Consider the following 22,239-nt stretch of genomic DNA (forward strand, 5'->3'; position numbering starts at 1 on the left):
CAACTGCGATTAGGCATTGAACTATCAGCTTGTAATGCAGTAATAAAAGACAGATGACGGCAAGAAAGTAATGCTCCAGGTGAGGCTCGAACTCACAACCTCGGCATTGCTCAACAGTTACTGCTATATAAGTACCGCGTGCTGACCGATTGCGCCACTGGAGCTCTTGCAGCACCATTTATCCATGTCTTCTTTTGCCTGGAAAAAGTTGCTCAATTGAAAACCTAGTCCTATGTCAGTTTAAACCCCGTCCTTGAAAATGCAGTGGGCTATGCCATAAGTGAAGAGTAAAGCAAAGTGGTGTGTTTTTAATGAAAATGAGATGCTCTCCACCTTAACAATAGGTAATGTTGCTCAGGAACACTTCTCTTTGGACATAGCTATTGTCTTTGTAAAGACTACCATTGGGCGAGATTTTTCAAGAGCTATTTAGGAGGCAAATGTTATTCAGAAAAGAAGCCAGTCTGGAAATAAAACACGACATGCTTTTGGATGGAACCCACACATGGGACTCGAACCCACAATCTTCGCCTTATCCAGAAAAGAAGCCTGTCTGGATCTAAAACTCAGTATACTGATGAAAGGTGGGCAACCACCCCAGATGGGACTCAAACCCACAATCCCTGGCTTAGGAGGCCAGTGCCTTATCCATTAGGCCACTGGGGCTACATGCACAGAAGAAGCGTGGCTTTCTTTTCGATTGTTTTAAAGAAATCAACTGCGATTAAGCATTGAACTATCAGCTTGTAATGCAGTAATAAAAGACAGATGACGGCAAGAAAGTAATGCTCCAGGTGAGGCTCGAACTCACAACCTCGGCATTGCTCAACAGTTACTGCTATATAAGTACCGCGCGCTGACCGATTGCGCCACTGGAGCTCTTGCAGCACCATTTATCCATGTCTTCTTTTGCCTGGAAAAAGTTGCTCAATTGAAAACCTAGTCCTATGTCAGTTTAAACCCCGTCCTTGAAAATGCAGTGGGCTACGCCATAAGTGAAGAGTAAAGCAAAGTGGTGTGTTTTTAATGGAAATGAGATGCTCTCCACCTTAACAATAGGTAATGTTGCTCAGGAACACTTCTCTTTGGACATAGCTATTGTCTTTGTAAAGACTACCATTGGGCGAGATTTTTCAAGACCTCTTTAGGAGGCAAATGTTATCCAGAAAAGAAGCCAGTCTGGAAATAAAACACGACATGCTTTTGGATGGAAGGTGGGCACCCACCCCACATGAGACTCGTACCCACAATCTTCGCCTTATCCAGAAAAGAAGCCTGTCTGGATCTAAAACTCAGTATACTGATGAAAGGTGGGCAACCACCCCAGATGGGACTCGAATCCCTGGCTTAGGAGGCCAGTGCCTTATCCATTAGGCCACTGGGGCTACATGCACAGAAGAAGCGTGGCTTTCTTTTCGATTGTTTTAAAGAAATCAACTGCGATTAGGCATTGAACTATCAGCTTGTAATGCAGTAATAAAAGACAGATGACGGCAAGAAAGTAATGCTCCAGGTGAGGCTCGAACTCACAACCTCGGCATTGCTCAACAGTTACTGCTATATAAGTACCGCGTGCTGACCGATTGCGCCACTGGAGCTCTTGCAGCACCATTTATCCATGTCTTCTTTTGCCTGGAAAAAGTTGCTCAATTGAAAACCTAGTCCTATGTCAGTTTAAACCCCGTCCTTGAAAATGCAGTGGGCTATGCCATAAGTGAAGAGTAAAGCAAAGTGGTGTGTTTTTAATGAAAATGAGATGCTCTCCACCTTAACAATAGGTAATGTTGCTCAGGAACACTTCTCTTTGGACATAGCTATTGTCTTTGTAAAGACTACCATTGGGCGAGATTTTTCAAGAGCTATTTAGGAGGCAAATGTTATTCAGAAAAGAAGCCAGTCTGGAAATAAAACACGACATGCTTTTGGATGGAACCCACACATGGGACTCGAACCCACAATCTTCGCCTTATCCAGAAAAGAAGCCTGTCTGGATCTAAAACTCAGTATACTGATGAAAGGTGGGCAACCACCCCAGATGGGACTCAAACCCACAATCCCTGGCTTAGGAGGCCAGTGCCTTATCCATTAGGCCACTGGGGCTACATGCACAGAAGAAGCGTGGCTTTCTTTTCGATTGTTTTAAAGAAATCAACTGCGATTAAGCATTGAACTATCAGCTTGTAATGCAGTAATAAAAGACAGATGACGGCAAGAAAGTAATGCTCCAGGTGAGGCTCGAACTCACAACCTCGGCATTGCTCAACAGTTACTGCTATATAAGTACCGCGCGCTGACCGATTGCGCCACTGGAGCTCTTGCGGCACCATTTATCCATGTCTTCTTTTGCCTGGAAAAAGTTGCTCAATTGAAAACCTAGTCCTATGTCAGTTTAAACCCCGTCCTTGAAAATGCAGTGGGCTATGCCATAAGTGAAGGGTAAAGCAAAGTGGTGTGTTTTTAATGAAAATGAGATGCTCTCCACCTTAACAATAGGTAATGTTGCTCAGGAACACTTCTCTTTGGACATAGCTATTGTCTTTGTAAAGACTACCATTGGGCGAGATTTTTCAAGAGCTATTTAGGAGGCAAATGTTATCCAGAAAAGAAGCCAGTCTGGAAATAAAACACGACATGCTTTTGGATGGAAGGTGGGCACCCACCCCACATGGGACTCGAACCCACAATCTTCGCCTTATCCAGAAAAGAAGCCTGTCTGGATCTAAAACTCAGTATACTGATGAAAGGTGGGCAACCACCCCAGATGGGACTCGAACCCACAATCCCTGGCTTAGGAGGCCAGTGCCTTATCCATTAGGCCACTGGGGCTACATGCACAGAAGAAGCGTGGCTTTCCTTTTCGATTGTTTTAAAGAAATCAACTGCGATTAAGCATTGAACTATCAGCTTGTAATGCAGTAATAAAAGACAGATGACGGCAAGAAAGTAATGCTCCAGGTGAGGCTTGAACTCACAACCTCGGCATTGCTCAACAGTTACTGCTATATAAGTACCGCGCGCTGACCGATTGCGCCACTGGAGCTCTTGCAGCACCATTTATCCATGTCTTCTTTTGCCTGGAAAAAGTTGCTCAATTGAAAACCTAGTCCTATGTCAGTTTAAACCCCGTCCTTGAAAATGCAGTGGGCTATGCCATAAGTGAAGAGTAAAGCAAAGTGGTGTGTTTTTAATGAAAATGAGATGCTCTCCACCTTAACAATAGGTAATGTTGCTCATGAACACTTCTCTTTGGACATAGCTATTGTCTTTGTAAAGACTACCATTGGGCGAGATTTTTCAAGACCTATTTAGGAGGCAAATGTTATCCAGAAAAGAAGCCAGTCTGGAAATAAAACACGACATGCTTTTGGATGGAACCCACCCCACATGGGACTCGAACCCACAATCTTCGCCTTATCCAGAAAAGAAGCCTGTCTGGATCTAAAACTCAGTATACTGATGAAAGGTGGGCAACCACCCCAGATGGGACTCGAACCCACAATCCCTGGCTTAGGAGGTCAGTGCCTTATCCATTAGGCCACTGGGGCTACATGCACAGAAGAATCGTGGTTTTCCTTTTCGATTGTTTTAATGAAATCAACTGCGATTAAGCATTGAACTATCAGCTTGTAATGCAGTAATAAAAGACAGATGACGGCAAGAAAGTAATGCTCCAGGTGAGGCTCGAACTCACAACCTCGGCATTGCTCAACAGTTACTGCTATATAAGTACCGCGCGCTGACCGATTGCGCCACTGGAGCTCTTGCAGCACCATTTATCCATGTCTTCTTTTGCCTGGAAAAAGTTGCTCAATTGAAAACCTAGTCCTATGTCAGTTTAAACCCCGTCCTTGAAAATGCAGTGGGCTACGCCATAAGTGAAGAGTAAAGCAAAGTGGTGTGTTTTTAATGGAAATGAGATGCTCTCCACCTTAACAATAGGTAATGTTGCTCAGGAACACTTCTCTTTGGACATAGCTATTGTCTTTGTAAAGACTACCATTGGGCGAGATTTTTCAAGACCTCTTTAGGAGGCAAATGTTATCCAGAAAAGAAGCCAGTCTGGAAATAAAACACGACATGCTTTTGGATGGAAGGTGGGCACCCACCCCACATGAGACTCGTACCCACAATCTTCGCCTTATCCAGAAAAGAAGCCTGTCTGGATCTAAAACTCAGTATACTGATGAAAGGTGGGCAACCACCCCAGATGGGACTCAAACCCACAATCCCTGGCTTAGGAGGCCAGTGCCTTATCCATTAGGCCCAGAAGAAGCGTGGCTTTCTTTTCGATTGTTTTAAAGAAATCAACTGCGATTAAGCATTGAACTATCAGCTTGTAATGCAGTAATAAAAGACAGATGACGGCAAGAAAGTAATGCTCCAGGTGAGGCTCGAACTCACAACCTCGGCATTGCTCAACAGTTACTGCTATATAAGTACCGCGCGCTGACCGATTGCACCACTGGAGCTCTTGCAGCACCATTTATCCATGTCTTCTTTTGCCTGGAAAAAGTTGCTCAATTAAAAACCTAGTCCTATGTCAGTTTAAACCCCGTCCTTGAAAATGCAGTGGGCTACGCCATAAGTGAAGAGTAAAGCAAAATGGTGTGTTTTTAATGGAAATGAGATGCTCTCCACCTTAACAATAGGTAATGTTGCTCAGGAACACTTCTCTTTGGACATAGCTATTGTCTTTGTAAAGACTACCATTGGGCGAGATTTTTCAAGACCTATTTAAGAGGCAAATGTTATCCAGAAAAGAAGCCAGTCTGGAAATAAAACACGACATGCTTTTGGATGAAAGGTGGGCACCCACCCCACATGGGACCCGAACCCACAATCTTCGCCTTATCCAGAAAAGAAGCCTGTCGTGATCTAAAACTCAGTATTCTGATGAAAGGTGGGCAACCACCCCAGATGGGACTCGAATCCCTGGCTTAGGAGGCCAGTGCCTTATCCATTAGGCCACTGAGCTACATGCACAGAAGAAGCGTGGCTTTCTTTTCGATTGTTTTAAAGAAATCAACTGCGATTAGGCATTGAACTATCAGCTTGTAATGCAGTAATAAAAGACAGATGACGGCAAGAAAGTAATGCTCCAGGTGAGGCTCGAACTCACAACCTCGGCATTGCTCAACAGTTACTGCTATATAAGTACCGCACGCTGACCGATTGCGCCACTGGAGCTCTTGCAGCACCATTTATCCATGTCTTCTTTTGCCTGGAAAAAGTTGCTCAATTGAAAACCTAGTCCTATGTCAGTTTAAACCCCGTCCTTGAAAATGCAGTGGGCTATGCCATAAGTGAAGGGTAAAGCAAAGTGGTGTGTTTTTAATGAAAATGAGATGCTCTCCACCTTAACAATAGGTAATGTTGCTCAGGAACACTTCTCTTTGGACATAGCTATTGTCTTTGTAAAGACTACCATTGGGCGAGATTTTTCAAGACCTATTTAAGAGGCAAATGTTATCCAGAAAAGAAGCCAGTCTGGAAATAAAACACGACATGCTTTTGGATGAAAGGTGGGCACCCACCCCACATGGGACCCGAACCCACAATCTTCGCCTTATCCAGAAAAGAAGCCTGTCTGGATCTAAAACTCAGTATACTGATGAAAGGTAGGCAACCACCCCAGATGGGACTCGAATCCCTGGCTTAGGAGACCAGTGCCTTATCCATTAGGCCATTGGGGCTACATGCACAGAAGAAACGTGGCTTTCTTTTCGATTGTTTTAAAGAAATCAACTGCGATTAGGCATTGAACTATCAGCTTGTAATGCAGTAATAAAAGACAGATGACGGCAAGAAAGTAATGCTCCAGGTGAGGCTCGAACTCACAACCTCGGCATTGCTCAACAGTTACTGCTATATAAGTACCGCGCGCTGACCGATTGCGCCACTGGAGCTCTTGCAGCACCATTTATCCATGTCTTCTTTTGCCTGGAAAAAGTTGCTCAATTGAAAACCTAGTCCTATGTCAGTTTAAACCCCGTCCTTGAAAATGCAGTGGGCTATGCCATAAGTGAAGAGTAAAGCAAAGTGGTGTGTTTTTAATGAAAATTAGATGCTCTCCACCTTAACAATAGGTAATGTTGCTCAGGAACACTTCTCTTTGGACATAGCTATTGTCTTTGTAAAGACTACCATTGGGCGAGATTTTTCAAGACCTCTTTAGGAGGCAAATGTTATCCAGAAAAGAAGCCAGTCTGGAAATAAAACAGGACATGCTTTTGGATGGAAGGTGGGCACCCACCCCACATGGGACTCGAACCCACAATCTTCGCCTTATCCAGAAAAGAAGCCTGTCTGGATCTAAAACTCAGTATACTGATGAAAGGTGGGCAACCACCCCAGAGGGGACTCGAATCCCTGGCTTAGGAGGCCAGTGCCTTATCCATTAGGCCATTGGGGCTACATGCACAGAAGAAGCGTGGCTTTCTTTTCGATTGTTTTAAAGAAATCAACTGCGATTAGGCATTGAACTATCAGCTTGTAATGCAGTAATAAAAGACAGATGACGGCAAGAAAGTAATGCTCCAGGTGAGGCTCGAACTCACAACCTCGGCATTGCTCAACAGTTACTGCTATATAAGTACCGCGCGCTGACCGATTGCGCCACTGGAGCTCTTGCAGCACCATTTATCCATGTCTTCTTTTGCCTGGAAAAAGTTGCTCAATTGAAAACCTAGTCCTATGTCAGTTTAAACCCCGTCCTTGAAAATGCAGTGGGCTATGCCATAAGTGAAGAGTAAAGCAAAGTGGTGTGTTTTTAATGAAAATTAGATGCTCTCCACCTTAACAATAGGTAATGTTGCTCAGGAACACTTCTCTTTGGACATAGCTATTGTCTTTGTAAAGACTACCATTGGGCGAGATTTTTCAAGACCTCTTTAGGAGGCAAATGTTATCCAGAAAAGAAGCCAGTCTGGAAATAAAACAGGACATGCTTTTGGATGGAAGGTGGGCACCCACCCCACATGGGACTCGAACCCACAATCTTCGCCTTATCCAGAAAAGAAGCCTGTCTGGATCTAAAACTCAGTATACTGATGAAAGGTGGGCAACCACCCCAGATTGGACTCGAACCCACAATCCCTGGCTTAGGAGGCCAGTGCCTTATCCATTAGGCCACGGGGGCTACATGCACAGAAGAAGCGTGGCTTTCTTTTCGATTGTTTTAAAGAAATCAACTGCGATTAAGCATTGAACTATCAGCTTGTAATGCAGTAATAAAAGACAGATGACGGCAAGAAAGTAATGCTCCAGGTGAGGCTCGAACTCACAACCTCGGCATTGCTCAACAGTTACTGCTATATAAGTACCGCGCGCTGACCGATTGCGCCACTGGAGCTCTTGCGGCACCATTTATCCATGTCTTCTTTTGCCTGGAAAAAGTTGCTCAATTGAAAACCTAGTCCTATGTCAGTTTAAACCCCGTCCTTGAAAATGCAGTGGGCTATGCCATAAGTGAAGGGTAAAGCAAAGTGGTGTGTTTTTAATGAAAATGAGATGCTCTCCACCTTAACAATAGGTAATGTTGCTCAGGAACACTTCTCTTTGGACATAGCTATTGTCTTTGTAAAGACTACCATTGGGCGAGATTTTTCAAGACCTATTTAAGAGGCAAATGTTATCCAGAAAAGAAGCCAGTCTGGAAATAAAACACGACATGCTTTTGGATGAAAGGTGGGCACCCACCCCACATGGGACCCGAACCCACAATCTTCGCCTTATCCAGAAAAGAAGCCTGTCTGGATCTAAAACTCAGTATTCTGATGAAAGGTGGGCAACCACCCCAGATGGGACTCGAATCCCTGGCTTAGGAGGCCAGTGCCTTATCCATTAGGCCACTGGGGCTACATGCACAGAAGAAGCGTGGCTTTCTTTTCGATTGTTTTAAAGAAATCAACTGCGATTAGGCATTGAACTATCAGCTTGTAATGCAGTAATAAAAGACAGATGACGGCAAGAAAGTAATGCTCCAGGTGAGGCTCGAACTCACAACCTCGGCATTGCTCAACAGTTACTGCTATATAAGTACCGCGCGCTGACCGATTGCGCCACTGGAGCTCTTGCAGCACCATTTATCCATGTCTTCTTTTGCCTGGAAAAAGTTGCTCAATTGAAAACCTAGTCCTATGTCAGTTTAAACCCCGTCCTTGAAAATGCAGTGGGCTATGCCATAAGTGAAGAGTAAAGCAAAGTGGTGTGTTTTTAATGAAAATGAGATGCTCTCCACCTTAACAATAGGTAATGTTGCTAAGGAACACTTCTCTTTGGACATAGCTATTGTCTTTGTAAAGACTACCATTGGGCGAGATTTTTCAAGACCTATTTAAGAGGCAAATGTTATCCAGAAAAGAAGCCAGTCTGGAAATAAAACACGACATGCTTTTGGATGAAAGGTGGGCACCCACCCCACATGGGACCCGAACCCACAATCTTCGCCTTATCCAGAAAAGAAGCCTGTCTGGATCTAAAACTCAGTATACTGATGAAAGGTGGGCAACCACAATCCCTGGCTTAGGAGGCCAGTGCCTTATCCATTAGGCCACTGGGGCTACATGCACAGAAGAAGCGTGGCTTTCTTTTCGATTGTTTTAAAGAAATCAACTGCGATTAAGCATTGAACTATCAGCTTGTAATGCAGTAATAAAAGACAGATGACGGCAAGAAAGTAATGCTCCAGGTGAGGCTCGAACTCACAACCTCGGCATTGCTCAACAGTTACTGCTATATAAGTACCGCGCGCTGACCGATTGCGCCACTGGAGCTCTTGCGGCACCATTTATCCATGTCTTCTTTTGCCTGGAAAAAGTTGCTCAATTGAAAACCTAGTCCTATGTCAGTTTAAACCCCGTCCTTGAAAATGCAGTGGGCTATGCCATAAGTGAAGGGTAAAGCAAAGTGGTGTGTTTTTAATGAAAATGAGATGCTCTCCACCTTAACAATAGGTAATGTTGCTCAGGAACACTTCTCTTTGGACATAGTTATTGTCTTTGTAAAGACTACCATTGGGCGAGATTTTTCAAGACCTATTTAAGAGGCAAATGTTATCCAGAAAAGAAGCCAGTCTGGAAATAAAACACGACATGCTTTTGGATGAAAGGTGGGCACCCACCCCACATGGGACCCGAACCCACAATCTTCGCCTTATCCAGAAAAGAAGCCTGTCTGGATCTAAAACTCAGTATTCTGATGAAAGGTGGGCAACCACCCCAGATGGGACTCGAATCCCTGGCTTAGGAGGCCAGTGCCTTATCCATTAGACCACTGGGGCTACATGCACAGAAGAAGCGTGGCTTTCTTTTCGATTGTTTTAAAGAAATCAACTGCGATTAGGCATTGAACTATCAGCTTGTAATGCAGTAATAAAAGACAGATGACGGCAAGAAAGTAATGCTCCAGGTGAGGCTCGAACTCACAACCTCGGCATTGCTCAACAGTTACTGCTATATAAGTACCGCGCGCTGACCGATTGCGCCACTGGAGCTCTTGCAGCACCATTTATCCATGTCTTCTTTTGCCTGGAAAAAGTTGCTCAATTGAAAACCTAGTCCTATGTCAGTTTAAACCCCGTCCTTGAAAATGCAGTGGGCTATGCCATAAGTGAAGAGTAAAGCAAAGTGGTGTGTTTTTAATGAAAATGAGATGCTCTCCACCTTAACAATAGGTAATGTTGCTCAGGAACACTTCTCTTTGGACATAGCTATTGTCTTTGTAAAGACTACCATTGGGCGAGATTTTTCAAGACCTATTTAGGAGGCAAATGTTATTCAGAAAAGAAGCCAGTCTGGAAATAAAACACGACATGCTTTTGGATGGAACCCACACATGGGACTCGAACCCACAATCTTCGCCTTATCCAGAAAAGAAGCCTGTCTGGATCTAAAACTCAGTATACTGATGAAAGGTGGGCAACCACCCCAGATGGGACTCAAACCCACAATCCCTGGCTTAGGAGGCCAGTGCCTTATCCATTAGGCCACTGGGGCTACATGCACAGAAGAAGCGTGGCTTTCTTTTCGATTGTTTTAAAGAAATCAACTGCGATTAAGCATTGAACTATCAGCTTGTAATGCAGTAATAAAAGACAGATGACGGCAAGAAAGTAATGCTCCAGGTGAGGCTCGAACTCACAACCTCGGCATTGCTCAACAGTTACTGCTATATAAGTACCGCGCGCTGACCGATTGCGCCACTGGAGCTCTTGCGGCACCATTTATCCATGTCTTCTTTTGCCTGGAAAAAGTTGCTCAATTGAAAACCTAGTCCTATGTCAGTTTAAACCCCGTCCTTGAAAATGCAGTGGGCTATGCCATAAGTGAAGGGTAAAGCAAAGTGGTGTGTTTTTAATGAAAATGAGATGCTCTCCACCTTAACAATAGGTAATGTTGCTCAGGAACACTTCTCTTTGGACATAGCTATTGTCTTTGTAAAGACTACCATTGGGCGAGATTTTTCAAGACCTATTTAAGAGGCAAATGTTATCCAGAAAAGAAGCCAGTCTGGAAATAAAACACGACATGCTTTTGGATGAAAGGTGGGCACCCACCCCACATGGGACCCGAACCCACAATCTTCGCCTTATCCAGAAAAGAAGCCTGTCTGGATCTAAAACTCAGTATTCTGATGAAAGGTGGGCAACCACCCCAGATGGGACTCGAATCCCTGGCTTAGGAGGCCAGTGCCTTATCCATTAGGCCACTGGGGCTACATGCACAGAAGAAGCGTGGCTTTCTTTTCGATTGTTTTAAAGAAATCAACTGCGATTAGGCATTGAACTATCAGCTTGTAATGCAGTAATAAAAGACAGATGACGGCAAGAAAGTAATGCTCCAGGTGAGGCTCGAACTCACAACCTCGGCATTGCTCAACAGTTACTGCTATATAAGTACCGCGTGCTGACCGATTGCGCCACTGGAGCTCTTGCAGCACCATTTATCCATGTCTTCTTTTGCCTGGAAAAAGTTGCTCAATTGAAAACCTAGTCCTATGTCAGTTTAAACCCCGTCCTTGAAAATGCAGTGGGCTATGCCATAAGTGAAGAGTAAAGCAAAGTGGTGTGTTTTTAATGAAAATGAGATGCTCTCCACCTTAACAATAGGTAATGTTGCTCAGGAACACTTCTCTTTGGACATAGCTATTGTCTTTGTAAAGACTACCATTGGGCGAGATTTTTCAAGACCTATTTAGGAGGCAAATGTTATTCAGAAAAGAAGCCAGTCTGGAAATAAAACACGACATGCTTTTGGATGGAACCCACACATGGGACTCGAACCCACAATCTTCGCCTTATCCAGAAAAGAAGCCTGTCTGGATCTAAAATTCAGTATACTGATGAAAGGTGGGCAACCACCCCAGATGGGACTCAAACCCACAATCCCTGGCTTAGGAGGCCAGTGCCTTATCCATTAGGCCACTGGGGCTACATGCACAGAAGAAGCGTGGCTTTCTTTTCGATTGTTTTAAAGAAATCAACTGCGATTAAGCATTGAACTATCAGCTTGTAATGCAGTAATAAAAGACAGATGACGGCAAGAAAGTAATGCTCCAGGTGAGGCTCGAACTCACAACCTCGGCATTGCTCAACAGTTACTGCTATATAAGTACCGCGCGCTGACCGATTGCGCCACTGGAGCTCTTGCAGCACCATTTATCCATGTCTTCTTTTGCCTGGAAAAAGTTGCTCAATTGAAAACCTAGTCCTATGTCAGTTTAAACCCCGTCCTTGAAAATGCAGTGGGCTATGCCATAAGTGAAGGGTAAAGCAAAGTGGTGTGTTTTTAATGAAAATGAGATTCTCTCCACCTTAACAATAGGTAATGTTGCTCAGGAACACTTCTCTTTGGACATAGCTATTGTCTTTGTAAAGACTACCATTGGGCGAGATTTTTCAAGACCTATTTAAGAGGCAAATGTTATCCAGAAAAGAAGCCAGTCTGGAAATAAAACACGACATGCTTTTGGATGGAAGGTGGGCACCCACCCCACATGAGACTCGTACCCACAATCTTCGCCTTATCCAGAAAAGAAGCCTGTCTGGATCTAAAACTCAGTATACTGATGAAAAGTGGGCAACCACCCCAGATGGGACTCGAATCCCTGGCTTAGGAGGCCAGTGCCTTATCCATTAGGCCACTGGGGCTACATGCACAGAAGAAGCGTGGCTTTCTTTTCGATTGTTTTAAAGAAATCAACTGCGATTAGGCATTGAACTATCAGCTTGTAATGCAGTAATAAAAGACAGATGACGGCAAGAAAGTAATGCTCCAGGTGAGGCTCGAACTCACAACCTCGGCATTGCTCAACAGTTACTGCTATATAAGTACCGCGTGCTGACCGATTGCGCCACTGGAGCTCTTGCAGCACCATTTATCCATGTCTTCTTTTGCCTGGAAAAAGTTGCTCAATTGAAAACCTAGTCCTATGTCAGTTTAAACCCCGTCCTTGAAAATGCAGTGGGCTATGCCATAAGTGAAGGGTAAAGCAAAGTGGTGTGTTTTTAATGAAAATGAGATGCTCTCCACCTTAACAATAGGTAATGTTGCTCAGGAACACTTCTCTTTGGACATAGCTATTGTCTTTGTAAAGACTACCATTGGGCGAGATTTTTCAAGACCTATTTAAGAGGCAAATGTTATCCAGAAAAGAAGCCAGTCTGGAAATAAAACACGACATGCTTTTGGATGAAAGGTGGGCACCCACCCCACATGGGACCCGAACCCACAATCTTCGCCTTATCCAGAAAAGAAGCCTGTCTGGATCTAAAACTCAGTATTCTGATGAAAGGTGGGCAACCACCCCAGATGGGACTCGAATCCCTGACTTAGGAGGCCAGTGCCTTATCCATTAGACCACTGGGGCTACATGCACAGAAGAAGCGTGGCTTTCTTTTCGATTGTTTTAAAGAAATCAACTGCGATTAGGCATTGAACTATCAGCTTGTAATGCAGTAATAAAAGACAGATGACGGCAAGAAAGTAATGCTCCAGGTGAGGCTCGAACTCACAACCTCGGCATTGCTCAACAGTTACTGCTATATAAGTACCGCGCGCTGACCGATTGCACCACTGGAGCTCTTGCAGCACCATTTATCCATGTCTTCTTTTGCCTGGAAAAAGTTGCTCAATTGAAAACCTAGTCCTATGTCAGTTTAAACCCCGTCCTTGAAAATGCAGTGGGCTATGCCATAAGTGAAGAGTAAAGCAAAGTGGTGTGTTTTTAATGAAAATGAGATGCTCTCCACCTTAACAATAGGTAATGTTGCTCAGGAACACTTCTCTTTGGACATAGCTATTGTCTTTGTAAAGACTACCATTGGGCGAGATTTTTCAAGACCTATTTAAGAGGCAAATGTTATCCAGAAAAGAAGCCAGTCTGGAAATAAAACACGACATGCTTTTGGATGAAAGGTGGGCACCCACCCCACATGGGACCCGAACCCACAATCTTCGCCTTATCCAGAAAAGAAGCCTGTCTGGATCTAAAACTCAGTATACTGATGAAAGGTGGGCAACCACCCCAGATGGGACTCGAACCCACAATCCCTGGCTTAGGAGGTCAGTGCCTTATCCATTAGGCCACTGGGGCTACATGCACAGAAGAAGCGTGGCTTTCTTTTCGATTGTTTTAAAGAAATCAACTGCGATTAAGCATTGAACTATCAGCTTGTAATGCAGTAATAAAAGACAGATGACGGCAAGAAAGTAATGCTCCAGGTGAGGCTTGAACTCACAACCTCGGCATTGCTCAACAGTTACTGCTATATAAGTACCGCGCGCTGACCGATTGCGCCACTGGAGCTCTTGCAGCACCATTTATCCATGTCTTCTTTTGCCTGGAAAAAGTTGCTCAATTGAAAACCTAGTCCTATGTCAGTTTAAACCCCGTCCTTGAAAATGCAGTGGGCTATGCCATAAGTGAAGGGTAAAGCAAAGTGGTGTGTTTTTAATGAAAATGAGATGCTCTCCACCTTAACAATAGGTAATGTTGCTCAGGAACACTTCTCTTTGGACATAGCTATTGTCTTTGTAAAGACTACCATTGGGCGAGATTTTTCAAGACCTATTTAAGAGGCAAATGTTATCCAGAAAAGAAGCCAGTCTGGAAATAAAACACGACATGCTTTTGGATGAAAGGTGGGCACCCACCCCACATGGGACCCGAACCCACAATCTTCGCCTTATCCAGAAAAGAAGCCTGTCTGGATCTAAAACTCAGTATTCTGATGAAAGGTGGGCAACCACCCCAGATGGGACTCGAATCCCTGGCTTAGGAGGCCAGTGCCTTATCCATTAGGCCACTGGGGCTACATGCACAGAAGAAGCGTGGCTTTCTTTTCGATTGTTTTAAAGAAATCAACTGCGATTAGGCATTGAACTATCAGCTTGTAATGCAGTAATAAAAGACAGATGACGGCAAGAAAGTAATGCTCCAGGTGAGGCTCGAACTCACAACCTCGGCATTGCTCAACAGTTACTGCTATATAAGTACCGCGTGCTGACCGATTGCGCCACTGGAGCTCTTGCAGCACCATTTATCCATGTCTTCTTTTGCCTGGAAAAAGTTGCTCAATTGAAAACCTAGTCCTATGTCAGTTTAAACCCCGTCCTTGAAAATGCAGTGGGCTATGCCATAAGTGAAGAGTAAAGCAAAGTGGTGTGTTTTTAATGAAAATGAGATGCTCTCCACCTTAACAATAGGTAATGTTGCTCAGGAACACTTCTCTTTGGACATAGCTATTGTCTTTGTAAAGACTACCATTGGGCGAGATTTTTCAAGACCTATTTAGGAGGCAAATGTTATTCAGAAAAGAAGCCAGTCTGGAAATAAAACACGACATGCTTTTGGATGGAACCCACACATGGGACTCGAACCCACAATCTTCGCCTTATCCAGAAAAGAAGCCTGTCTGGATCTAAAATTCAGTATACTGATGAAAGGTGGGCAACCACCCCAGATGGGACTCAAACCCACAATCCCTGGCTTAGGAGGCCAGTGCCTTATCCATTAGGCCACTGGGGCTACATGCACAGAAGAAGCGTGGCTTTCTTTTCGATTGTTTTAAAGAAATCAACTGCGATTAAGCATTGAACTATCAGCTTGTAATGCAGTAATAAAAGACAGATGACGGCAAGAAAGTAATGCTCCAGGTGAGGCTCGAACTCACAACCTCGGCATTGCTCAACAGTTACTGCTATATAAGTACCGCGCGCTGACCGATTGCGCCACTGGAGCTCTTGCAGCACCATTTATCCATGTCTTCTTTTGCCTGGAAAAAGTTGCTCAATTGAAAACCTAGTCCTATGTCAGTTTAAACCCCGTCCTTGAAAATGCAGTGGGCTATGCCATAAGTGAAGGGTAAAGCAAAGTGGTGTGTTTTTAATGAAAATGAGATTCTCTCCACCTTAACAATAGGTAATGTTGCTCAGGAACACTTCTCTTTGGACATAGCTATTGTCTTTGTAAAGACTACCATTGGGCGAGATTTTTCAAGACCTATTTAAGAGGCAAATGTTATCCAGAAAAGAAGCCAGTCTGGAAATAAAACACGACATGCTTTTGGATGGAAGGTGGGCACCCACCCCACATGAGACTCGTACCCACAATCTTCGCCTTATCCAGAAAAGAAGCCTGTCTGGATCTAAAACTCAGTATACTGATGAAAAGTGGGCAACCACCCCAGATGGGACTCGAATCCCTGGCTTAGGAGGCCAGTGCCTTATCCATTAGGCCACTGGGGCTACATGCACAGAAGAAGCGTGGCTTTCTTTTCGATTGTTTTAAAGAAATCAACTGCGATTAGGCATTGAACTATCAGCTTGTAATGCAGTAATAAAAGACAGATGACGGCAAGAAAGTAATGCTCCAGGTGAGGCTCGAACTCACAACCTCGGCATTGCTCAACAGTTACTGCTATATAAGTACCGCGTGCTGACCGATTGCGCCACTGGAGCTCTTGCAGCACCATTTATCCATGTCTTCTTTTGCCTGGAAAAAGTTGCTCAATTGAAAACCTAGTCCTATGTCAGTTTAAACCCCGTCCTTGAAAATGCAGTGGGCTATGCCATAAGTGAAGGGTAAAGCAAAGTGGTGTGTTTTTAATGAAAATGAGATGCTCTCCACCTTAACAATAGGTAATGTTGCTCAGGAACACTTCTCTTTGGACATAGCTATTGTCTTTGTAAAGACTACCATTGGGCGAGATTTTTCAAGACCTATTTAAGAGGCAAATGTTATCCAGAAAAGAAGCCAGTCTGGAAATAAAACACGACATGCTTTTGGATGAAAGGTGGGCACCCACCCCACATGGGACCCGAACCCACAATCTTCGCCTTATCCAGAAAAGAAGCCTGTCTGGATCTAAAACTCAGTATTCTGATGAAAGGTGGGCAACCACCCCAGATGGGACTCGAATCCCTGGCTTAGGAGGCCAGTGCCTTATCCATTAGGCCACTGGGGCTACATGCACAGAAGAAGCGTGGCTTTCTTTTCGATTGTTTTAAAGAAATCAACTGCGATTAGGCATTGAACTATCAGCTTGTAATGCAGTAATAAAAGACAGATGACGGCAAGAAAGTAATGCTCCAGGTGAGGCTCGAACTCACAACCTCGGCATTGCTCAACAGTTACTGCTATATAAGTACCGCGTGCTGACCGATTGCGCCACTGGAGCTCTTGCAGCACCATTTATCCATGTCTTCTTTTGCCTGGAAAAAGTTGCTCAATTGAAAACCTAGTCCTATGTCAGTTTAAACCCCGTCCTTGAAAATGCAGTGGGCTATGCCATAAGTGAAGAGTAAAGCAAAGTGGTGTGTTTTTAATGAAAATGAGATGCTCTCCACCTTAACAATAGGTAATGTTGCTCAGGAACACTTCTCTTTGGACATAGCTATTGTCTTTGTAAAGACTACCATTGGGCGAGATTTTTCAAGACCTATTTAGGAGGCAAATGTTATTCAGAAAAGAAGCCAGTCTGGAAATAAAACACGACATGCTTTTGGATGGAACCCACACATGGGACTCGAACCCACAATCTTCGCCTTATCCAGAAAAGAAGCCTGTCTGGATCTAAAATTCAGTATACTGATGAAAGGTGGGCAACCACCCCAGATGGGACTCAAACCCACAATCCCTGGCTTAGGAGGCCAGTGCCTTATCCATTAGGCCACTGGGGCTACATGCACAGAAGAAGCGTGGCTTTCTTTTCGATTGTTTTAAAGAAATCAACTGCGATTAAGCATTGAACTATCAGCTTGTAATGCAGTAATAAAAGACAGATGACGGCAAGAAAGTAATGCTCCAGGTGAGGCTCGAACTCACAACCTCGGCATTGCTCAACAGTTACTGCTATATAAGTACCGCGCGCTGACCGATTGCGCCACTGGAGCTCTTGCAGCACCATTTATCCATGTCTTCTTTTGCCTGGAAAAAGTTGCTCAATTGAAAACCTAGTCCTATGTCAGTTTAAACCCCGTCCTTGAAAATGCAGTGGGCTATGCCATAAGTGAAGGGTAAAGCAAAGTGGTGTGTTTTTAATGAAAATGAGATTCTCTCCACCTTAACAATAGGTAATGTTGCTCAGGAACACTTCTCTTTGGACATAGCTATTGTCTTTGTAAAGACTACCATTGGGCGAGATTTTTCAAGACCTATTTAAGAGGCAAATGTTATCCAGAAAAGAAGCCAGTCTGGAAATAAAACACGACATGCTTTTGGATGGAAGGTGGGCACCCACCCCACATGAGACTCGTACCCACAATCTTCGCCTTATCCAGAAAAGAAGCCTGTCTGGATCTAAAACTCAGTATACTGATGAAAAGTGGGCAACCACCCCAGATGGGACTCGAATCCCTGGCTTAGGAGGCCAGTGCCTTATCCATTAGGCCACTGGGGCTACATGCACAGAAGAAGCGTGGCTTTCTTTTCGATTGTTTTAAAGAAATCAACTGCGATTAGGCATTGAACTATCAGCTTGTAATGCAGTAATAAAAGACAGATGACGGCAAGAAAGTAATGCTCCAGGTGAGGCTCGAACTCACAACCTCGGCATTGCTCAACAGTTACTGCTATATAAGTACCGCGTGCTGACCGATTGCGCCACTGGAGCTCTTGCAGCACCATTTATCCATGTCTTCTTTTGCCTGGAAAAAGTTGCTCAATTGAAAACCTAGTCCTATGTCAGTTTAAACCCCGTCCTTGAAAATGCAGTGGGCTATGCCATAAGTGAAGGGTAAAGCAAAGTGGTGTGTTTTTAATGAAAATGAGATGCTCTCCACCTTAACAATAGGTAATGTTGCTCAGGAACACTTCTCTTTGGACATAGCTATTGTCTTTGTAAAGACTACCATTGGGCGAGATTTTTCAAGACCTATTTAAGAGGCAAATGTTATCCAGAAAAGAAGCCAGTCTGGAAATAAAACACGACATGCTTTTGGATGAAAGGTGGGCACCCACCCCACATGGGACCCGAACCCACAATCTTCGCCTTATCCAGAAAAGAAGCCTGTCTGGATCTAAAACTCAGTATTCTGATGAAAGGTGGGCAACCACCCCAGATGGGACTCGAATCCCTGACTTAGGAGGCCAGTGCCTTATCCATTAGACCACTGGGGCTACATGCACAGAAGAAGCGTGGCTTTCTTTTCGATTGTTTTAAAGAAATCAACTGCGATTAGGCATTGAACTATCAGCTTGTAATGCAGTAATAAAAGACAGATGACGGCAAGAAAGTAATGCTCCAGGTGAGGCTCGAACTCACAACCTCGGCATTGCTCAACAGTTACTGCTATATAAGTACCGCGCGCTGACCGATTGCACCACTGGAGCTCTTGCAGCACCATTTATCCATGTCTTCTTTTGCCTGGAAAAAGTTGCTCAATTGAAAACCTAGTCCTATGTCAGTTTAAACCCCGTCCTTGAAAATGCAGTGGGCTATGCCATAAGTGAAGAGTAAAGCAAAGTGGTGTGTTTTTAATGAAAATGAGATGCTCTCCACCTTAACAATAGGTAATGTTGCTCAGGAACACTTCTCTTTGGACATAGCTATTGTCTTTGTAAAGACTACCATTGGGCGAGATTTTTCAAGACCTATTTAAGAGGCAAATGTTATCCAGAAAAGAAGCCAGTCTGGAAATAAAACACGACATGCTTTTGGATGAAAGGTGGGCACCCACCCCACATGGGACCCGAACCCACAATCTTCGCCTTATCCAGAAAAGAAGCCTGTCTGGATCTAAAACTCAGTATACTGATGAAAGGTGGGCAACCACCCCAGATGGGACTCGAACCCACAATCCCTGGCTTAGGAGGCCAGTGCCTTATCCATTAGGCCACTGGGGCTACATGCACAGAAGAAGCGTGGCTTTCCTTTTCGATTGTTTTAAAGAAATCAACTGCGATTAAGCATTGAACTATCAGCTTGTAATGCAGTAATAAAAGACAGATGACGGCAAGAAAGTAATGCTCCAGGTGAGGCTTGAACTCACAACCTCGGCATTGCTCAACAGTTACTGCTATATAAGTACCGCGCGCTGACCGATTGCGCCACTGGAGCTCTTGCAGCACCATTTATCCATGTCTTCTTTTGCCTGGAAAAAGTTGCTCAATTGAAAACCTAGTCCTATGTCAGTTTAAACCCCGTCCTTGAAAATGCAGTGGGCTATGCCATAAGTGAAGAGTAAAGCAAAGTGGTGTGTTTTTAATGAAAATGAGATGCTCTCCACCTTAACAATAGGTAATGTTGCTCATGAACACTTCTCTTTGGACATAGCTATTGTCTTTGTAAAGACTACCATTGGGCGAGATTTTTCAAGACCTATTTAGGAGGCAAATGTTATCCAGAAAAGAAGCCAGTCTGGAAATAAAACACGACATGCTTTTGGATGGAACCCACCCCACATGGGACTCGAACCCACAATCTTCGCCTTATCCAGAAAAGAAGCCTGTCTGGATCTAAAACTCAGTATACTGATGAAAGGTGGGCAACCACCCCAGATGGGACTCGAACCCACAATCCCTGGCTTAGGAGGTCAGTGCCTTATCCATTAGGCCACTGGGGCTACATGCACAGAAGAAGCGTGGTTTTCCTTTTCGATTGTTTTAATGAAATCAACTGCGATTAAGCATTGAACTATCAGCTTGTAATGCAGTAATAAAAGACAGATGACGGCAAGAAAGTAATGCTCCAGGTGAGGCTCGAACTCACAACCTCGGCATTGCTCAACAGTTACTGCTATATAAGTACCGCGCGCTGACCGATTGCGCCACTGGAGCTCTTGCAGCACCATTTATCCATGTCTTCTTTTGCCTGGAAAAAGTTGCTCAATTGAAAACCTAGTCCTATGTCAGTTTAAACCCCGTCCTTGAAAATGCAGTGGGCTACGCCATAAGTGAAGAGTAAAGCAAAGTGGTGTGTTTTTAATGGAAATGAGATGCTCTCCACCTTAACAATAGGTAATGTTGCTCAGGAACACTTCTCTTTGGACATAGCTATTGTCTTTGTAAAGACTACCATTGGGCGAGATTTTTCAAGACCTCTTTAGGAGGCAAATGTTATCCAGAAAAGAAGCCAGTCTGGAAATAAAACACGACATGCTTTTGGATGGAAGGTGGGCACCCACCCCACATGAGACTCGTACCCACAATCTTCGCCTTATCCAGAAAAGAAGCCTGTCTGGATCTAAAACTCAGTATACTGATGAAAGGTGGGCAACCACCCCAGATGGGACTCGAATCCCTGGCTTAGGAGGCCAGTGCCTTATCCATTAGGCCACTGGGGCTACATGCACAGAAGAAGCGTGGCTTTCTTTTCGATTGTTTTAAAGAAATCAACTGCGATTAGGCATTGAACTATCAGCTTGTAATGCAGTAATAAAAGACAGATGACGGCAAGAAAGTAATGCTCCAGGTGAGGCTCGAACTCACAACCTCGGCATTGCTCAACAGTTACTGCTATATAAGTACCGCGTGCTGACCGATTGCGCCACTGGAGCTCTTGCAGCACCATTTATCCATGTCTTCTTTTGCCTGGAAAAAGTTGCTCAATTGAAAACCTAGTCCTATGTCAGTTTAAACCCCGTCCTTGAAAATGCAGTGGGCTATGCCATAAGTGAAGAGTAAAGCAAAGTGGTGTGTTTTTAATGAAAATGAGATGCTCTCCACCTTAACAATAGGTAATGTTGCTCAGGAACACTTCTCTTTGGACATAGCTATTGTCTTTGTAAAGACTACCATTGGGCGAGATTTTTCAAGAGCTATTTAGGAGGCAAATGTTATTCAGAAAAGAAGCCAGTCTGGAAATAAAACACGACATGCTTTTGGATGGAACCCACACATGGGACTCGAACCCACAATCTTCGCCTTATCCAGAAAAGAAGCCTGTCTGGATCTAAAACTCAGTATACTGATGAAAGGTGGGCAACCACCCCAGATGGGACTCAAACCCACAATCCCTGGCTTAGGAGGCCAGTGCCTTATCCATTAGGCCACTGGGGCTACATGCACAGAAGAAGCGTGGCTTTCTTTTCGATTGTTTTAAAGAAATCAACTGCGATTAAGCATTGAACTATCAGCTTGTAATGCAGTAATAAAAGACAGATGACGGCAAGAAAGTAATGCTCCAGGTGAGGCTCGAACTCACAACCTCGGCATTGCTCAACAGTTACTGCTATATAAGTACCGCGCGCTGACCGATTGCGCCACTGGAGCTCTTGCAGCACCATTTATCCATGTCTTCTTTTGCCTGGAAAAAGTTGCTCAATTGAAAACCTAGTCCTATGTCAGTTTAAACCCCGTCCTTGAAAATGCAGTGGGCTACGCCATAAGTGAAGAGTAAAGCAAAGTGGTGTGTTTTTAATGGAAATGAGATGCTCTCCACCTTAACAATAGGTAATGTTGCTCAGGAACACTTCTCTTTGGACATAGCTATTGTCTTTGTAAAGACTACCATTGGGCGAGATTTTTCAAGACCTCTTTAGGAGGCAAATGTTATCCAGAAAAGAAGCCAGTCTGGAAATAAAACACGACATGCTTTTGGATGGAAGGTGGGCACCCACCCCACATGAGACTCGTACCCACAATCTTCGCCTTATCCAGAAAAGAAGCCTGTCTGGATCTAAAACTCAGTATACTGATGAAAGGTGGGCAACCACCCCAGATGGGACTCGAATCCCTGGCTTAGGAGGCCAGTGCCTTATCCATTAGGCCACTGGGGCTACATGCACAGAAGAAGCGTGG

At 44.3% G+C, this 22,239-nt stretch overlaps 34 non-coding genes across 34 annotated transcripts; all 34 read right to left on the reverse strand.

Annotated features, from left to right (window-relative positions):
- Nucleotides 1-593: 593 nt before the first annotated feature.
- On the reverse strand, nucleotides 594-666 carry TRNAR-CCU (transfer RNA arginine (anticodon CCU)). The gene has a single exon. It is a non-coding gene; the product is annotated as a tRNA-Arg (tRNA).
- A 120-nt stretch (nucleotides 667-786) lies between these two features.
- Nucleotides 787-879, reverse strand: TRNAI-UAU (transfer RNA isoleucine (anticodon UAU)). Its single transcript is given in 2 exon segments — nucleotides 787-822; nucleotides 842-879. It is a non-coding gene; the product is annotated as a tRNA-Ile (tRNA).
- A 1,148-nt stretch (nucleotides 880-2,027) lies between these two features.
- Nucleotides 2,028-2,100, reverse strand: TRNAR-CCU (transfer RNA arginine (anticodon CCU)). Its single transcript has one exon. It is a non-coding gene; the product is annotated as a tRNA-Arg (tRNA).
- Nucleotides 2,101-2,220: 120 nt separating this feature from the next.
- Nucleotides 2,221-2,313, reverse strand: TRNAI-UAU (transfer RNA isoleucine (anticodon UAU)). The gene is given in 2 exon segments: nucleotides 2,221-2,256; nucleotides 2,276-2,313. It is a non-coding gene; the product is annotated as a tRNA-Ile (tRNA).
- Nucleotides 2,314-2,753: 440 nt separating this feature from the next.
- TRNAR-CCU (transfer RNA arginine (anticodon CCU)) lies at nucleotides 2,754-2,826 on the reverse strand. Its single transcript has one exon. It is a non-coding gene; the product is annotated as a tRNA-Arg (tRNA).
- A 121-nt stretch (nucleotides 2,827-2,947) lies between these two features.
- TRNAI-UAU (transfer RNA isoleucine (anticodon UAU)) lies at nucleotides 2,948-3,040 on the reverse strand. Its single transcript is given in 2 exon segments — nucleotides 2,948-2,983; nucleotides 3,003-3,040. It is a non-coding gene; the product is annotated as a tRNA-Ile (tRNA).
- A 432-nt stretch (nucleotides 3,041-3,472) lies between these two features.
- Nucleotides 3,473-3,545, reverse strand: TRNAR-CCU (transfer RNA arginine (anticodon CCU)). Its single transcript has one exon. It is a non-coding gene; the product is annotated as a tRNA-Arg (tRNA).
- A 121-nt stretch (nucleotides 3,546-3,666) lies between these two features.
- On the reverse strand, nucleotides 3,667-3,759 carry TRNAI-UAU (transfer RNA isoleucine (anticodon UAU)). Its single transcript is given in 2 exon segments — nucleotides 3,667-3,702; nucleotides 3,722-3,759. It is a non-coding gene; the product is annotated as a tRNA-Ile (tRNA).
- Nucleotides 3,760-4,376: 617 nt separating this feature from the next.
- Nucleotides 4,377-4,469, reverse strand: TRNAI-UAU (transfer RNA isoleucine (anticodon UAU)). The gene is given in 2 exon segments: nucleotides 4,377-4,412; nucleotides 4,432-4,469. It is a non-coding gene; the product is annotated as a tRNA-Ile (tRNA).
- Nucleotides 4,470-5,094: 625 nt separating this feature from the next.
- On the reverse strand, nucleotides 5,095-5,187 carry TRNAI-UAU (transfer RNA isoleucine (anticodon UAU)). The gene is given in 2 exon segments: nucleotides 5,095-5,130; nucleotides 5,150-5,187. It is a non-coding gene; the product is annotated as a tRNA-Ile (tRNA).
- Nucleotides 5,188-5,813: 626 nt separating this feature from the next.
- Nucleotides 5,814-5,906, reverse strand: TRNAI-UAU (transfer RNA isoleucine (anticodon UAU)). The gene is given in 2 exon segments: nucleotides 5,814-5,849; nucleotides 5,869-5,906. It is a non-coding gene; the product is annotated as a tRNA-Ile (tRNA).
- A 626-nt stretch (nucleotides 5,907-6,532) lies between these two features.
- TRNAI-UAU (transfer RNA isoleucine (anticodon UAU)) lies at nucleotides 6,533-6,625 on the reverse strand. The gene is given in 2 exon segments: nucleotides 6,533-6,568; nucleotides 6,588-6,625. It is a non-coding gene; the product is annotated as a tRNA-Ile (tRNA).
- Nucleotides 6,626-7,258: 633 nt separating this feature from the next.
- TRNAI-UAU (transfer RNA isoleucine (anticodon UAU)) lies at nucleotides 7,259-7,351 on the reverse strand. The gene is given in 2 exon segments: nucleotides 7,259-7,294; nucleotides 7,314-7,351. It is a non-coding gene; the product is annotated as a tRNA-Ile (tRNA).
- Nucleotides 7,352-7,977: 626 nt separating this feature from the next.
- TRNAI-UAU (transfer RNA isoleucine (anticodon UAU)) lies at nucleotides 7,978-8,070 on the reverse strand. The gene is given in 2 exon segments: nucleotides 7,978-8,013; nucleotides 8,033-8,070. It is a non-coding gene; the product is annotated as a tRNA-Ile (tRNA).
- A 611-nt stretch (nucleotides 8,071-8,681) lies between these two features.
- Nucleotides 8,682-8,774, reverse strand: TRNAI-UAU (transfer RNA isoleucine (anticodon UAU)). The gene is given in 2 exon segments: nucleotides 8,682-8,717; nucleotides 8,737-8,774. It is a non-coding gene; the product is annotated as a tRNA-Ile (tRNA).
- Nucleotides 8,775-9,400: 626 nt separating this feature from the next.
- TRNAI-UAU (transfer RNA isoleucine (anticodon UAU)) lies at nucleotides 9,401-9,493 on the reverse strand. Its single transcript is given in 2 exon segments — nucleotides 9,401-9,436; nucleotides 9,456-9,493. It is a non-coding gene; the product is annotated as a tRNA-Ile (tRNA).
- Nucleotides 9,494-9,922: 429 nt separating this feature from the next.
- Nucleotides 9,923-9,995, reverse strand: TRNAR-CCU (transfer RNA arginine (anticodon CCU)). The gene has a single exon. It is a non-coding gene; the product is annotated as a tRNA-Arg (tRNA).
- A 120-nt stretch (nucleotides 9,996-10,115) lies between these two features.
- Nucleotides 10,116-10,208, reverse strand: TRNAI-UAU (transfer RNA isoleucine (anticodon UAU)). The gene is given in 2 exon segments: nucleotides 10,116-10,151; nucleotides 10,171-10,208. It is a non-coding gene; the product is annotated as a tRNA-Ile (tRNA).
- Nucleotides 10,209-11,356: 1,148 nt separating this feature from the next.
- TRNAR-CCU (transfer RNA arginine (anticodon CCU)) lies at nucleotides 11,357-11,429 on the reverse strand. Its single transcript has one exon. It is a non-coding gene; the product is annotated as a tRNA-Arg (tRNA).
- Nucleotides 11,430-11,549: 120 nt separating this feature from the next.
- TRNAI-UAU (transfer RNA isoleucine (anticodon UAU)) lies at nucleotides 11,550-11,642 on the reverse strand. Its single transcript is given in 2 exon segments — nucleotides 11,550-11,585; nucleotides 11,605-11,642. It is a non-coding gene; the product is annotated as a tRNA-Ile (tRNA).
- A 1,345-nt stretch (nucleotides 11,643-12,987) lies between these two features.
- Nucleotides 12,988-13,080, reverse strand: TRNAI-UAU (transfer RNA isoleucine (anticodon UAU)). The gene is given in 2 exon segments: nucleotides 12,988-13,023; nucleotides 13,043-13,080. It is a non-coding gene; the product is annotated as a tRNA-Ile (tRNA).
- Nucleotides 13,081-13,520: 440 nt separating this feature from the next.
- TRNAR-CCU (transfer RNA arginine (anticodon CCU)) lies at nucleotides 13,521-13,593 on the reverse strand. The gene has a single exon. It is a non-coding gene; the product is annotated as a tRNA-Arg (tRNA).
- Nucleotides 13,594-13,713: 120 nt separating this feature from the next.
- Nucleotides 13,714-13,806, reverse strand: TRNAI-UAU (transfer RNA isoleucine (anticodon UAU)). Its single transcript is given in 2 exon segments — nucleotides 13,714-13,749; nucleotides 13,769-13,806. It is a non-coding gene; the product is annotated as a tRNA-Ile (tRNA).
- Nucleotides 13,807-14,954: 1,148 nt separating this feature from the next.
- TRNAR-CCU (transfer RNA arginine (anticodon CCU)) lies at nucleotides 14,955-15,027 on the reverse strand. The gene has a single exon. It is a non-coding gene; the product is annotated as a tRNA-Arg (tRNA).
- A 120-nt stretch (nucleotides 15,028-15,147) lies between these two features.
- On the reverse strand, nucleotides 15,148-15,240 carry TRNAI-UAU (transfer RNA isoleucine (anticodon UAU)). Its single transcript is given in 2 exon segments — nucleotides 15,148-15,183; nucleotides 15,203-15,240. It is a non-coding gene; the product is annotated as a tRNA-Ile (tRNA).
- A 1,867-nt stretch (nucleotides 15,241-17,107) lies between these two features.
- On the reverse strand, nucleotides 17,108-17,180 carry TRNAR-CCU (transfer RNA arginine (anticodon CCU)). The gene has a single exon. It is a non-coding gene; the product is annotated as a tRNA-Arg (tRNA).
- A 120-nt stretch (nucleotides 17,181-17,300) lies between these two features.
- TRNAI-UAU (transfer RNA isoleucine (anticodon UAU)) lies at nucleotides 17,301-17,393 on the reverse strand. Its single transcript is given in 2 exon segments — nucleotides 17,301-17,336; nucleotides 17,356-17,393. It is a non-coding gene; the product is annotated as a tRNA-Ile (tRNA).
- Nucleotides 17,394-18,738: 1,345 nt separating this feature from the next.
- On the reverse strand, nucleotides 18,739-18,831 carry TRNAI-UAU (transfer RNA isoleucine (anticodon UAU)). Its single transcript is given in 2 exon segments — nucleotides 18,739-18,774; nucleotides 18,794-18,831. It is a non-coding gene; the product is annotated as a tRNA-Ile (tRNA).
- Nucleotides 18,832-19,271: 440 nt separating this feature from the next.
- Nucleotides 19,272-19,344, reverse strand: TRNAR-CCU (transfer RNA arginine (anticodon CCU)). Its single transcript has one exon. It is a non-coding gene; the product is annotated as a tRNA-Arg (tRNA).
- A 121-nt stretch (nucleotides 19,345-19,465) lies between these two features.
- On the reverse strand, nucleotides 19,466-19,558 carry TRNAI-UAU (transfer RNA isoleucine (anticodon UAU)). Its single transcript is given in 2 exon segments — nucleotides 19,466-19,501; nucleotides 19,521-19,558. It is a non-coding gene; the product is annotated as a tRNA-Ile (tRNA).
- A 432-nt stretch (nucleotides 19,559-19,990) lies between these two features.
- TRNAR-CCU (transfer RNA arginine (anticodon CCU)) lies at nucleotides 19,991-20,063 on the reverse strand. Its single transcript has one exon. It is a non-coding gene; the product is annotated as a tRNA-Arg (tRNA).
- A 121-nt stretch (nucleotides 20,064-20,184) lies between these two features.
- Nucleotides 20,185-20,277, reverse strand: TRNAI-UAU (transfer RNA isoleucine (anticodon UAU)). Its single transcript is given in 2 exon segments — nucleotides 20,185-20,220; nucleotides 20,240-20,277. It is a non-coding gene; the product is annotated as a tRNA-Ile (tRNA).
- A 1,148-nt stretch (nucleotides 20,278-21,425) lies between these two features.
- Nucleotides 21,426-21,498, reverse strand: TRNAR-CCU (transfer RNA arginine (anticodon CCU)). Its single transcript has one exon. It is a non-coding gene; the product is annotated as a tRNA-Arg (tRNA).
- A 120-nt stretch (nucleotides 21,499-21,618) lies between these two features.
- Nucleotides 21,619-21,711, reverse strand: TRNAI-UAU (transfer RNA isoleucine (anticodon UAU)). The gene is given in 2 exon segments: nucleotides 21,619-21,654; nucleotides 21,674-21,711. It is a non-coding gene; the product is annotated as a tRNA-Ile (tRNA).
- Nucleotides 21,712-22,239: the final 528 nt, after the last annotated feature.

The sequence above is a fragment of the Eleutherodactylus coqui genome, chromosome 2 (genome assembly GCF_035609145.1).
Source record: "Eleutherodactylus coqui strain aEleCoq1 chromosome 2, aEleCoq1.hap1, whole genome shotgun sequence".
Lineage (NCBI taxonomy): Eukaryota > Metazoa > Chordata > Amphibia > Anura > Eleutherodactylidae > Eleutherodactylus > Eleutherodactylus coqui.